The sequence below is a fragment of the Vicugna pacos genome, chromosome 16 (genome assembly GCF_048564905.1).
Source record: "Vicugna pacos chromosome 16, VicPac4, whole genome shotgun sequence".
NCBI classification, from domain to species: Eukaryota; Metazoa; Chordata; class Mammalia; order Artiodactyla; family Camelidae; genus Vicugna; species Vicugna pacos.
In genome coordinates this window covers 21,968,505-21,981,457 of record NC_133002.1, presented here as the reverse complement: position 1 = coordinate 21,981,457, position 12,953 = coordinate 21,968,505, and positions in this window count along the sequence as shown.

Below are 12,953 nucleotides of genomic sequence, written 5' to 3'. Positions count from 1 at the left end.
ACCAGGATGTAGAACATGGAATGCAGAACACAAAAAATAGAATATAGAATACAGAACACAGATCACAGAAATTAGAACATGGATTTCAGAACTCAGAATTTAGAATACAGAATACGGAATACATAATATAGAAATTAGTACACAGATTGTAGAACACAGAATATAGAATATAGAATACAGAATTCAGAACCCAGAAATTAGAACATGGAATTCAGAACACAGAATTTAAATTATTGAATACAGAATGTAGAATGAAGAATACAGAATGTAGAATACAAAATAGAGAATACATAACACAGAATACAGAATATAGAGTGTAGAATATAGAAAGTAGAACACAGAATATAGATTATACAGAACACAATATAGAATGTAGAATATAGAATGTAGAACACAGAATATAGTATATAGAATACAGAATACCGAACTCAGTATTTAGAACATGGAATTCAGAACACAGTATATAGAATATAGAACACAAAATACAGAATATAGTATGTAGAATATACAATGTAGAACACAGAATATAGTATATAGAATACAAAATGCAGAACTCAGAGTTTAGAAAATGGAATTCAGAACACAGTATATAGAATATAGAATACAGAATGCTGAATATAGAATGTGGAATATAGAATGTAGAAAAATTAATATAAAATATACAATACAGAATTCAGAACAAGGAATTTAAAACATGGAATTCAGAACACAAAATTTAGAATAGAGTGTACACAATATAGAATGTAGAATATAGAATGTAGAACACAGAATATAGAATATAGAATACAGAACCCAGAATTTATAAGATGGAATGCAGAACACGGAATATAGAATATAGAATACAGAATACAGAACCCAGAATATAATCATGGAATTCAGAACACAGAATATAATATATAGAATACAGAAATAGAATGTGGAATAGAGAATGTAGAACACAGAACATAGAATATAGAATAAAGTATATAGAATGTAGAATAGAGAATGTAGAACTCAGAATATGAATATAGAATACAGAACACAGAATTTAGATCATGAAATTCAGACCACAGAATTTATAATATAGGATAAAGAATACATAATATAGAATGTATCATACGGAATGCAGAACTCCGAATATAGATTATAGAATACAGAATGCAGAACACAGAATTTAGAACATGGAATTCATAACACAGAGTTTAGAATTTAGAATACAGAATTCAGAATATAGAATTTAGTATAGAGAATGTAGAACACAGAATAGAGAATGTAGAAATCAGAATACAAAATTTACCACATGGAATGAAGAACACAGAGTACAGAATATAGAATAGAAAATACAGAAACCAGAATTTAGAACATGGAATTCAGAACACAGAATACAGGATTTAGAATACAGAATACAGCATATAGAATGTAGAATATAGATTGTCGAACACAGATTATTCAATATAGAATATAGAATACACAACTCAGAGTTTAGAACATGGAATATAGGACAGATGATAGAATATAGAATACAGAAATAGAATGTAGGATATAGAATATAGAACATAGAAAATAGAATATAAAAAACAGAATTCAGAACCCGGAATTAAGAAAAAGGAATGCAGAACACAGAATATAGAATATAGAATACAGATATAGAATGTAGAATATAGAATGTAGAACACATAATAGAGAATATAGAATACAGAATACAGAAACCAGAAATTAAACATGGAATGCAGAATATAGTGTATAGAACATAGAATACAGAATAATGAACACAGAATTTAGAACATGGAATGCAGAACACAGAATGTAGAATATGGTATACAGAAAATAAAATGTAGAATACATAATATAGAACATAGAATATTGAATATAGAATACAGAATACAGAACCCAGAATTTATAACACGGAATGAAGAACACAGAATAAAGAATGTAGAATAAAGAGATAGAATGTGGAATATTGTATGTAGAACACAGAATAAAGAATATAGAATATTCAAGATAGAACGAAGACTATAGAATGTAGAACACAGAATATAATATACAAAATACAGAATGCAGAACTCAGAATTTAGAACAAGGAAATCACAACACAATATATAGAATATAGAATAAATTATACAAAATATAGAATGTAGATTATAGAATGTAGAACACAGAATACAGAATATAGAATACAGAATACAGAACCCAGAATTTAGAACATAGAATTCAGAACACAGAATTTAGAATACATTGCACAGAATATAGAATGTTGAATATAGAATGTAGAACACAGAATATAGAATATAGAATACTGAACCCAGAACCCAGAATTTTGAACATGCAATGCAGAAAACAGAATAAAGAATATAGAATACAGAAATAGAATGTGGAATTGAGAATGTAGAACACAGAATATAGAATATAAAATACAGAATATAGAATGTAGAGTACAGAATTTAGAACACAGAATATGAATATAGAATACAGTACACAAAACACAGAATTTACTACATGAAATTCAGAACACAGGATTTAGAATATAGGATACAGAATACAAAATTCATAATGTAGCATACAGAATGCAGAACACCGACTATAGAATATAGAATACAGAATGCAGAACACAGAATTTAGATCATGGAATCCATAATACAGAGTTTCTAATTTAGAAAACAGAATACAGAGTAAAGAATTTAGAATAGAGAATGTAGAACACAGAATAGAGAATATAGAATTCAGAATACAGAATTTAGAGCATGCAATGCAGAACACAGAGTATAGAATTTAGAATACACAAAACAGAACCCAGAATTTAGAACACGGAATGCAGAACACAAAACAGAGGTTATAAAATACAGAATACAGAAATAGAATGTAGAATATAGAATTAGAAGACATAAAATAGAGAAAAGAATACAGAAATCAGAACCCAGAATTTAGAACATGGAATGCAGAAAACAGAATATAGAATATAGAATACAGAAAAAGATGTAGAATATAGAATGTAGAACACAGAATATAGAATATAGAATACAGAACCCAGAATTTATAAGATGGAATGCAGAACACAGAATATAAAATATAGAATACAGATTATAGAACCCAGAATACAATCATGGAATTCAGAACACAGATTATAATATAGAGAAAACAGGAATAGAATGTGGAATAGAGAATGTAGAACACAGAAAATAGAATGTAGAATAAAGTATATAGAATGTAGAATAGAGAATGTAGAACTCAGAATATGAATACAGAATACAGAACACAGAATTTAGATCATGGAATTCAGACCACAGAATTTATAACATAGGATAAAGAATACATAATATAGAATGTATTATACGGAATGCAGAACTCCGAATGTAGAATATAGAATACAGAATGCAGAACTCAGAATTTAGAACATGGAATTCATAACACAGAGTTTAGAATTTAGAATACAGAATTCAGAATATAGAATTTAGAATAGAGAATGTAGAACACAGAATAGAGAATGTAGAATTCAGAATACAAAATTTAGCACATGGAATGCAGAACCCAGAGTATAGAATATAGAATAAAAAATACAGAAACCAGAATTTAGAACATGGAATTCAGAACACAGAATACAGGATTTATAATACAGAATACAGCATATAGAATGTAGAATATAGATTGTCGAACACAGAATATTCAATATAGAATATAGAATACAGAACTCAGAGTTTAGAACATGGAAAGTAGGACAGAAGATAGAATATAGAATACAGAAATAGAATGTAGAATATAGAATATACAACATAGAAAATAGAATATAGAATACAGAATTCAGAACCCAGAATTAAGAAAATGGAATGCAGAACACAGAATATAGATTATAGAATACAGAAATAGAATGTAGAATATAGAATGTAGAACACAGAATAGAGAATATAGAATACAGAATACAGAATCCAGAATTTAGAACATGGAATTCAGAACACAGAATTTAGAATACAGTGCACAGTATATAGAATGTTGAATATAGAATGTAGAACACAGAATATAGAATATAGAATACTGAACCCAGAACCCAGAATTTTGAACATGCAATGCAGAACACAGAATATAGATTATAGAATACAGAAATAAAATGTGGAATAAAGAATATAGAACACAGAATATAGAATATAAAATACAGAATATAGAATGTAGAGTAGAGAATTTAGAACACAGAATATGAATATAGAATATAGAACAGAAGACACAGAATTTATTATATGAAATTCAGAACACAGAATTTAGAATATAGGATACAGAATACATAATACAGAATGTAGCATACCGAATGCAGAACACTGACTATAGAATATAGAATACAGTATGCAGAACACAGAATTTAGACCATGGAATTCATAATACAGAGTTTCTAATTTAGAATACAGAATACAGAATAAAGAATTTAGAATAGAGTATGTACAACACAGAATAGAGAATATAGAATTCAGAATACAGAATTTAGAGCATGCAATGCAGAACACAGAGTATAGAATATAGAATACACAAAACAGAACCCACAATTTAGAACACGGAAAGCAGAACACAAAACAGAGGTTATAAAATAGAGAATACAGAAATAGAATGTAGAATATAGAATTTAGAACACATGAAATAGAGTAAAGAATACAGAAATCAGAACCCCGAATTTAGAACATGGAATGCAGAAAACAGAATATATAATATAGAATACAGAAAAAGATGTAGAATATAGAATGTAGAACAGAGAATATAGAATATAGAATACAGAAACTAGAATTTAGAACAAGGAATGTAGAACATATGGTATAGAATATAGAATGCAGAATACAGAACACAGATTTCAGAACATGGAATGCAGAACACAGAATATAGAATAAGGTATACAGAAAATAATATGTAGAATACAGAATGTTGAACACGGAATATAGTATATAGAATACAGGATACAGATACCACAATTTAGAAAATGGAATGCAGAATGCAGAATATACAATATACAACACAGATCCCAGAATTTAGAACATGGATTTCATAACTCAGAATTTAGAATATAGAATACAGAATATAGAATGTAGAATACAGAATGTACAACACAGTATATAGAATATAGAATACAGATTGAAGAACCCAGAATTTAGAACATGGAATGCAAAACCCAGAATTAAGAATATAGAACACAGAATTCAGAATTTTGAATGTATAATACACATTGAAGAATACAGAATATTGAATATAGAATGCAGAATACAGAATATTGAATATAGAAAATAGATTGTAGAAAACAGAATATTGAGTATAGAATGAAGAATAGAGAACCCAGCATTTAGAACTTGGAATTCAGATAACAGAACTTAGAATATAGAATACAGAATATAGAAAGTAGAATACAGAATGTAGAATAAAGAATAGAGGATATAGAACACAGAATACAGAATATAGGGCGTAGAATATATAATGTAGAACAGAGAATATAGATTATAGAATACACAATATAGAACGTAGAATATACAATTTACAACACAGAATATACAATATAGAATAAAGAATACAGAATCCAGAGTTTAGAATATGGAATGCAGGACAGAAGATAGAATATAGAATACAGAAATAGAATGTAGAATAACAATTTAGAACACAGAAAATAGAATATAGAATACAGAATTCAGAAACCAGAATGTAGAACATGGAATGCAGAACACAGAAGATAGAATATAGAATACAGAAATAGAATGTAGAATATAGAATGTAGAACACAGAATCGAGAATATAGAATACATAATACAGAACCCAGAATTTAGAACATGGAATGCAGAACAGAATACCGAATATAGAATACAGAACATAGATCCCAGAAATTAGAACATGGATTTCAGAACTCAGAATTTAGAATACAGAATACGGAATACATAATATAGACATTAGTACACAGATTGTAGAACACAGAATATAGAATATAGAATACAGAATTCAGAACCCAGAAATTAGAACATGGAGTTCAGAACACAGAATTTAGATTATTGAATACAAAATGTAGAATGAAGAATACAGAATGTAGAATACAAAATCGAGAATATATAACACAAAATACAGAATATAGAGTGTAGAATATAGAAAGTAGAACACAGAATATAGATTATAGAGAACACAATATAGAATGTAGAACACAGAATATAGTATATAGAATACAGAATACCGAACTCAGTATTTAGAATATGGAATTCAGAACACAGTATATAGAATATAGAACACAAAATACAGAATATAGTATGTAGAATATAGAATGTAGAACACAGAATATAGTATATAGAATACAAAATGCAGAACTCAGAATTTAGAAAATGGAATTCAGAACACAGTATATAGAATAAAGAATACAGAATGCTGAATATAGAATGTGGAATATAGAATGTAGAAAAATTAATATAAAATATACAATACAGAATTCAGAACAAGGAATTTAAAACATGGATTTCAGAACACAAAATTTAGAATAGAGTGTACACAATATAGAATGTAGAATATAGAATGTAGAACACAGAATATAGAATATAGAATACAGAACCCAGAATTTATAAGATGGAATGCAGAACACGGAATAAAGAATATAGAATACAGAATATAGAACCCAGAATATAATCATGGAATTCAGAACACAGAATATAATATATAGAATACAGAAATAGAATGTGGAATAGAGAATGTAGAACACAGAATATAGAATATAGAATAAAGTATATAGAATGTAGAACAGAGAATGTAGAACTCAGAATATGAATATAGAATACAGAATACAGAACACAGAATTTAGATCATGAAATTCAGACCACAGAATTTATAATATAGGATAAAGAATACATAATATAGAATGTATCATACGGAATGCAGAACTCCGAATATAGATTATAGAATACAGAATGCAGAACACAGAATTTAGAACATGGAATTCATAACACAGAGTTTAGAATTTAGAATATAGAATTCAGAATATAGAATTTAGAATAGAGAATGTAGAACACAGAATAGAGAATGTAGAAATCAGAATACAAAATTTAGTACATGGAATGCAGAACACAGAGTACAGAATATAGAATAGAAAATACAGAAACCAGAATTAAGAACATGGAATTCAGAACACAGAATACAGGATTTAGAATACAGAATACAGCATATAGAATGTAGAATATGGATTGTCGAACACAGATTATTCAATATAGAATATAGAATACAGAACTCAGAGTTTAGAACATGGAATGTAGGACAGAAGATAGAATATAGAATAGAGAAATAGAATGTAGCATATAGAATATAGAACATAGAAAATAGAATATAGAATACAGAATTCAGAACCCAGAATTAAGAAAATGGAATGCAGAACACAGAATATAGATTATAGAATACAGAAATAGAATGTAGAATATAGAATGTAGAACACAGAATAGAGAATATAGAATACAGAATACAGAATCCAGAATTTAGAACATGGAATGCAGAATATAGAGTATAGAATATAGAATACAGAATAAAGAACACAGAATTTAGAAAATGGAATGCAGAACACAGAATATAGAATATGGTATACAGAAAATAATATGTAGAATACAGAATGTAGAACACAGAATTTTGAATATAAAATACAGAATACATAACCCAGAATTTATAACATGGAATGCAGAACACAGAATAAAGAATGTAGAATACAGAGATAGAATGTGGAAAATTATATGTAGAACACAGAATAAAGAATATAGAATATTCAATATAGAACGAAGACTATAGAATGTAGAACACAGAATATAGTATACAAAATACAAAATGCAGAACCCAGAATTTAGAACAAAGAATTCACATCACAATATATAGAATATAGAATACATTATACAAAATACAGAATATTGAATGTAGATTAGAGAATGTAGAACACAGAATATAGAATATAGAATACAGAATACTGAATCCAGAATTTAGAACATGGAATTCAGAACACAGAATTTAGAATACAGTGCACAGAATATAGAATGTTGAATATAGAATGTAGAACACAGAATATAGAATATAGAATACTGAACCCAGAACCCAGAATTTTGAACATGCAATGCAGAACACAGAATATAGAATATAGAATACAGAAATAAAATGTGGAATAAAGAATATAGAACACAGAATATAGAATATAAAATACAGAATATAGAATGTAGAGTAGCGAATTTAGAACACAGAATATGAATATAGAATATAGAACAGAAAACACTGAATTTATTATATGAAATTCAGAACACAGAATTTAGAATATAGGATACAGAATACATAATACAGAATATAGCATACCGAATGCAGAACACTGACTATAGAATATAGAATACAGTATGCAGAACACAGAATTTAGACCATGGAATTCATAATACAGAGTTTCTAATTTAGAATACAGAATACAGAATAAAGAATTTAGAATAGAGTATGTACAACACAGAATAGAGACTATAGAATTCAGAATACAGAATTTAGAGCATGCAATGCAGAACACAGAGTATAGAATATAGAATACACAAAACAGAACCCACAATTTAGAACACGGAATGCAGAACACAGAATAAAGGTTATAGAATACAGAATACAGAAATAGAATGTAGAATATAGAATTTAGAACACATGAAATAAAGTAAAGAATACAGAAATCAGAAACCAGAATTTAGAAAATGGAATGCAGAAAACAGAATATATAATATAGAATACAGAAAAAGATGTAGAATATAGAATGTAGAACAGAGAATATAGAATATAGAATATAGAAAACAGAAACTAGAATTTAGAACAAGGAATGTAGAACATATGGTATAGAATATAGAATGCAGAATACAGAACACAGATTTCAGAACATGGAATGCAGAACACAGAATATAGAATATGGTATACAGAAAATAAGATGTAGAATACAGAATGTTGAACACGGAATATAGGATATAGAATACAGGATACAGAAACCACAATTTAGAAAATGGAATGCAGAATACAGAATATAGAATATAGAATATACAACACAGATCCCAGAATTTAGAACATGGATTTCATAACTCAGAATTTAGAATATAGAATACAGAATATAGAATGTAGAATACAGAATGTACAACACAGTATATAGAATATAGAATACAGATTGAGGAACCCAGAATTTAGAACATGGAATGCAAAACCCAGAATTTAGAATATAAAACACAGAATTCAGAATTTTGAATGTATAGTACACATTGAAGAATACAGATATTGAATATAGAATGCAGAATACAGAATATTGAATATAGAAAATAGATTGTAGAAAACAGAATATTGAGTATAGAATGAAGAATAGAGAACCCAGAATTTAGAACTTGGAATTCGGATAACAGAACTTAGAATATAGAATACAGAATATAGAAAGTAGAATACAGAATGTAGAATAAAGAATAGAGGATATAGAACACAGAATACAGAATATAGGGCGTAGAATATATAAAGTAGAACACAGAATATAGATTATAGAATACACAATATAGAACGTAGAATATAAAATTTAGAACACAGAATATACAATATAGAATAAAGAATACAGAATCCAGAGTTTAGAATATGGAATGCAGGACAGAAGATAGAATATAGAATACAGAAATTGAATGTAGAATAACATTTTAGAACACAGAAAATAGAATAGAGAAAACAGAATTCTGAAACCAGGATGTAGAACATGGAATGCAGAACACAGAAGATAGAATATAGAATACAGAACACAGATCCCAGAAATTAGAACATGGATTTCAGAACTCAGAATTTAGAATACAGAATACGGAATACATAATATAGAAATTAGTACACAGATTGTAGAACACAGAATATAGAATATAGAATACAGAATTCAGAACCCAGAAATTAGAACATGGAATTCAGAACACAGAATTTAAATTATTGAATACAGAATGTAGAATGAAGAATACAGAATGTAGAATACAAAATAGAGAATACATAACACAGAATACAGAATATAGAGTGTAGAATATAGAAAGTAGAACACAGAATATAGATTATACAGAACACAATATAGAATGTAGAAAATAGAATGTAGAACACAGAATATAGTATATAGAATACAGAATACCGAGCTCAGTATTTAGAACATGGAATTCAGAACACAGTATATAGAATATAGAACAAAAATACAGAATATAGTATGTAGAATATACAATGTAGAACACAGAATATAGTATATAGAATACAAAATGCAGAACTCAGAGTTTAGAAAATGGAATTCAGAACACAGTATATAGAATATAGAATACAGAATGCTGAATATAGAATGTGGAATATAGAATGTAGAAAAATTAATATAAAATATACAATACAGAATTCAGAACAAGGAATTTAAAACATGGAATTCAGAACACAAAATTTAGAATAGAGTGTACACAATATAGAATGTAGAATATAGAATGTAGAACACAGAATATAGAATATAGAATACAGAACCCAGAATTTATAAGATGGAATGCAGAACACGGAATATAGAATATAGAATACAGAATACAGAACCCAGAATATAATCATGGAATTCAGAACACAGAATATAATATATAGAATACAGAAATAGAATGTAGGATATAGAATATAGAACATAGAAAATAGAATATAAAATACAGAATTCAGAATCCGGAATTAAGAAAAAGGAATGCAGAACACAGAATATAGAATATAGAATACAGATATAGAATGTAGAATATAGAATGTAGAACACAGAATAGAGAATATAGAATACAGAATACAGAAACCAGAAATTAGAACATGGAATGCAGAATATAGTGTATAGAACATAGAATACAGAATAAAGAACACAGAATTTAGAACATGGAATGCAGAACACAGAATGTAGAATATGGTATACAGAAAATAAAATGTAGAATACATAATATAGAACATAGAATATTGAATATAGAATACAGAATACAGAACCCAGAATTTATAACACGGAATTAAGAACACAGAATAAAGAATGTAGAATACAGAGATAGAATGTGGAATATTGTATGTAGAACACAGAATAAAGAATATAGAATATTCAAGATAGAACGAAGACTATAGAATGTAGAACACAGAATATAGTATACAAAATACAGAATGCAGAACTCAGAATTTAGAACAAGGAAATCACAACACAATATATAGAATATAGAATAAATTATACAAAATACAGAATATAGAATGTAGATTATAGAATGTAGAACACAGAATACAGAATATAGAATACAGAATACAGAACCCAGAATTTAGAACATAGAATTCAGAACACAGAATTTAGAATACATTGCACAGAATATAGAATGTTGAATATAGAATGTAGAACACAGAATATAGAATATAGAATACTGAACCCAGAACCCAGAATTTTGAACATGCAATGCAGAAAACAGAATAAAGAATATAGAATACAGAAATAGAATGTGGAATTGAGAATGTAGAACACAGAATATAGAATATAAAATACAGAATATAGAATGTAGAGTACAGAATTTAGAACACAGAATATGAATATAGAATACAGTACACAAAACACAGAATTTACTACATGAAATTCAGAACACAGGATTTAGAATATAGGATACAGAATACATAATACAGAATGTAGCATACAGAATGCAGAACACCGACTATAGAATATAGAATACAGAATGCAGAACACAGAATTTAGATCATGGAATCCATAATACAGAGTTTCTAATTTAGAAAACAGAATACAGAGTAAAGAATTTAGAATAGAGAATGTAGAACACAGAATAGAGAATATAGAATTCAGAATACAGAATTTAGAGCATGCAATGCAGAACACAGAGTATAGAATTTAGAATACACAAAACAGAACCCAGAATTTAGAACACGGAATGCAGAACACAAAACAGAGGTTATAAAATACAGAATACAGAAATAGAATGTAGAATATAGAATTAGAAGACATAAAATAGAGAAAAGAATACAGAAATCAGAACCCAGAATTTAGAACATGGAATGCAGAAAACAGAATATAGAATATAGAATACAGAAAAAGATGTAGAATATAGAATGTAGAACACAGAATATAGAATATAGAATATAGAACCCAGAATTTATAAGATGGAATGCAGAACACAGAATATAAAATATAGAATACAGATTATAGAACCCAGAATACAATCATGGAATACAGAACACAGAATATAATATAGAGAAAACAGGAATAGAATGTGCAATAGAGAATGTAGAACACAGAAAATAGAATGTAGAATAAAGTATATAGAATGTAGAATAGAGAATGTAGAACTCAGAATATGAATACAGAATACAGAACAAAGAATTTAGATCATGGAATTCAGACCACAGAATTTATAACATAGGATAAAGAATACATAATATAGAATGTATCATACGGAATGAAGAACTCCGAATATAGAATATAAAATACAGAATGCAGAACTCAGAATTTAGAACATGGAATTCATAACACAGAGTTTAGAATTTAGAATACAGAATTCAGAATATAGAATTTAGAATAGAGAATGTAGAACACAGAATAGAGAATGTAGAATTCAGAATAAAAATTTAGCACATGGAATGCAGAACACAGAGTATAGAATATAGAATAAAAAATACAGAAACCAGAATTTAGAACATGGAACTCAGAACACAGAATACAGGATTTATAATACAGAATACAGCATATAGAATGTAGAATATAGATTGTCGAACACAGAATATTCAATATAGAATATAGAATACAGAACTCAGAGTTTAGAACATGGAAAGTAGGACAGAAGATAGAATATAGAATACAGAAATAGAATGTAGAATATAGAATATACAACATAGAAAATAGAATATAGAATACAGAATTCAGAACCCAGAATTAAGAAAATGGAATGCAGAACACAGAATATAGATTATAGAATACAGAAATAGAATGTAGAATATAGAATGTAGAACACAGAATAGAGAATATA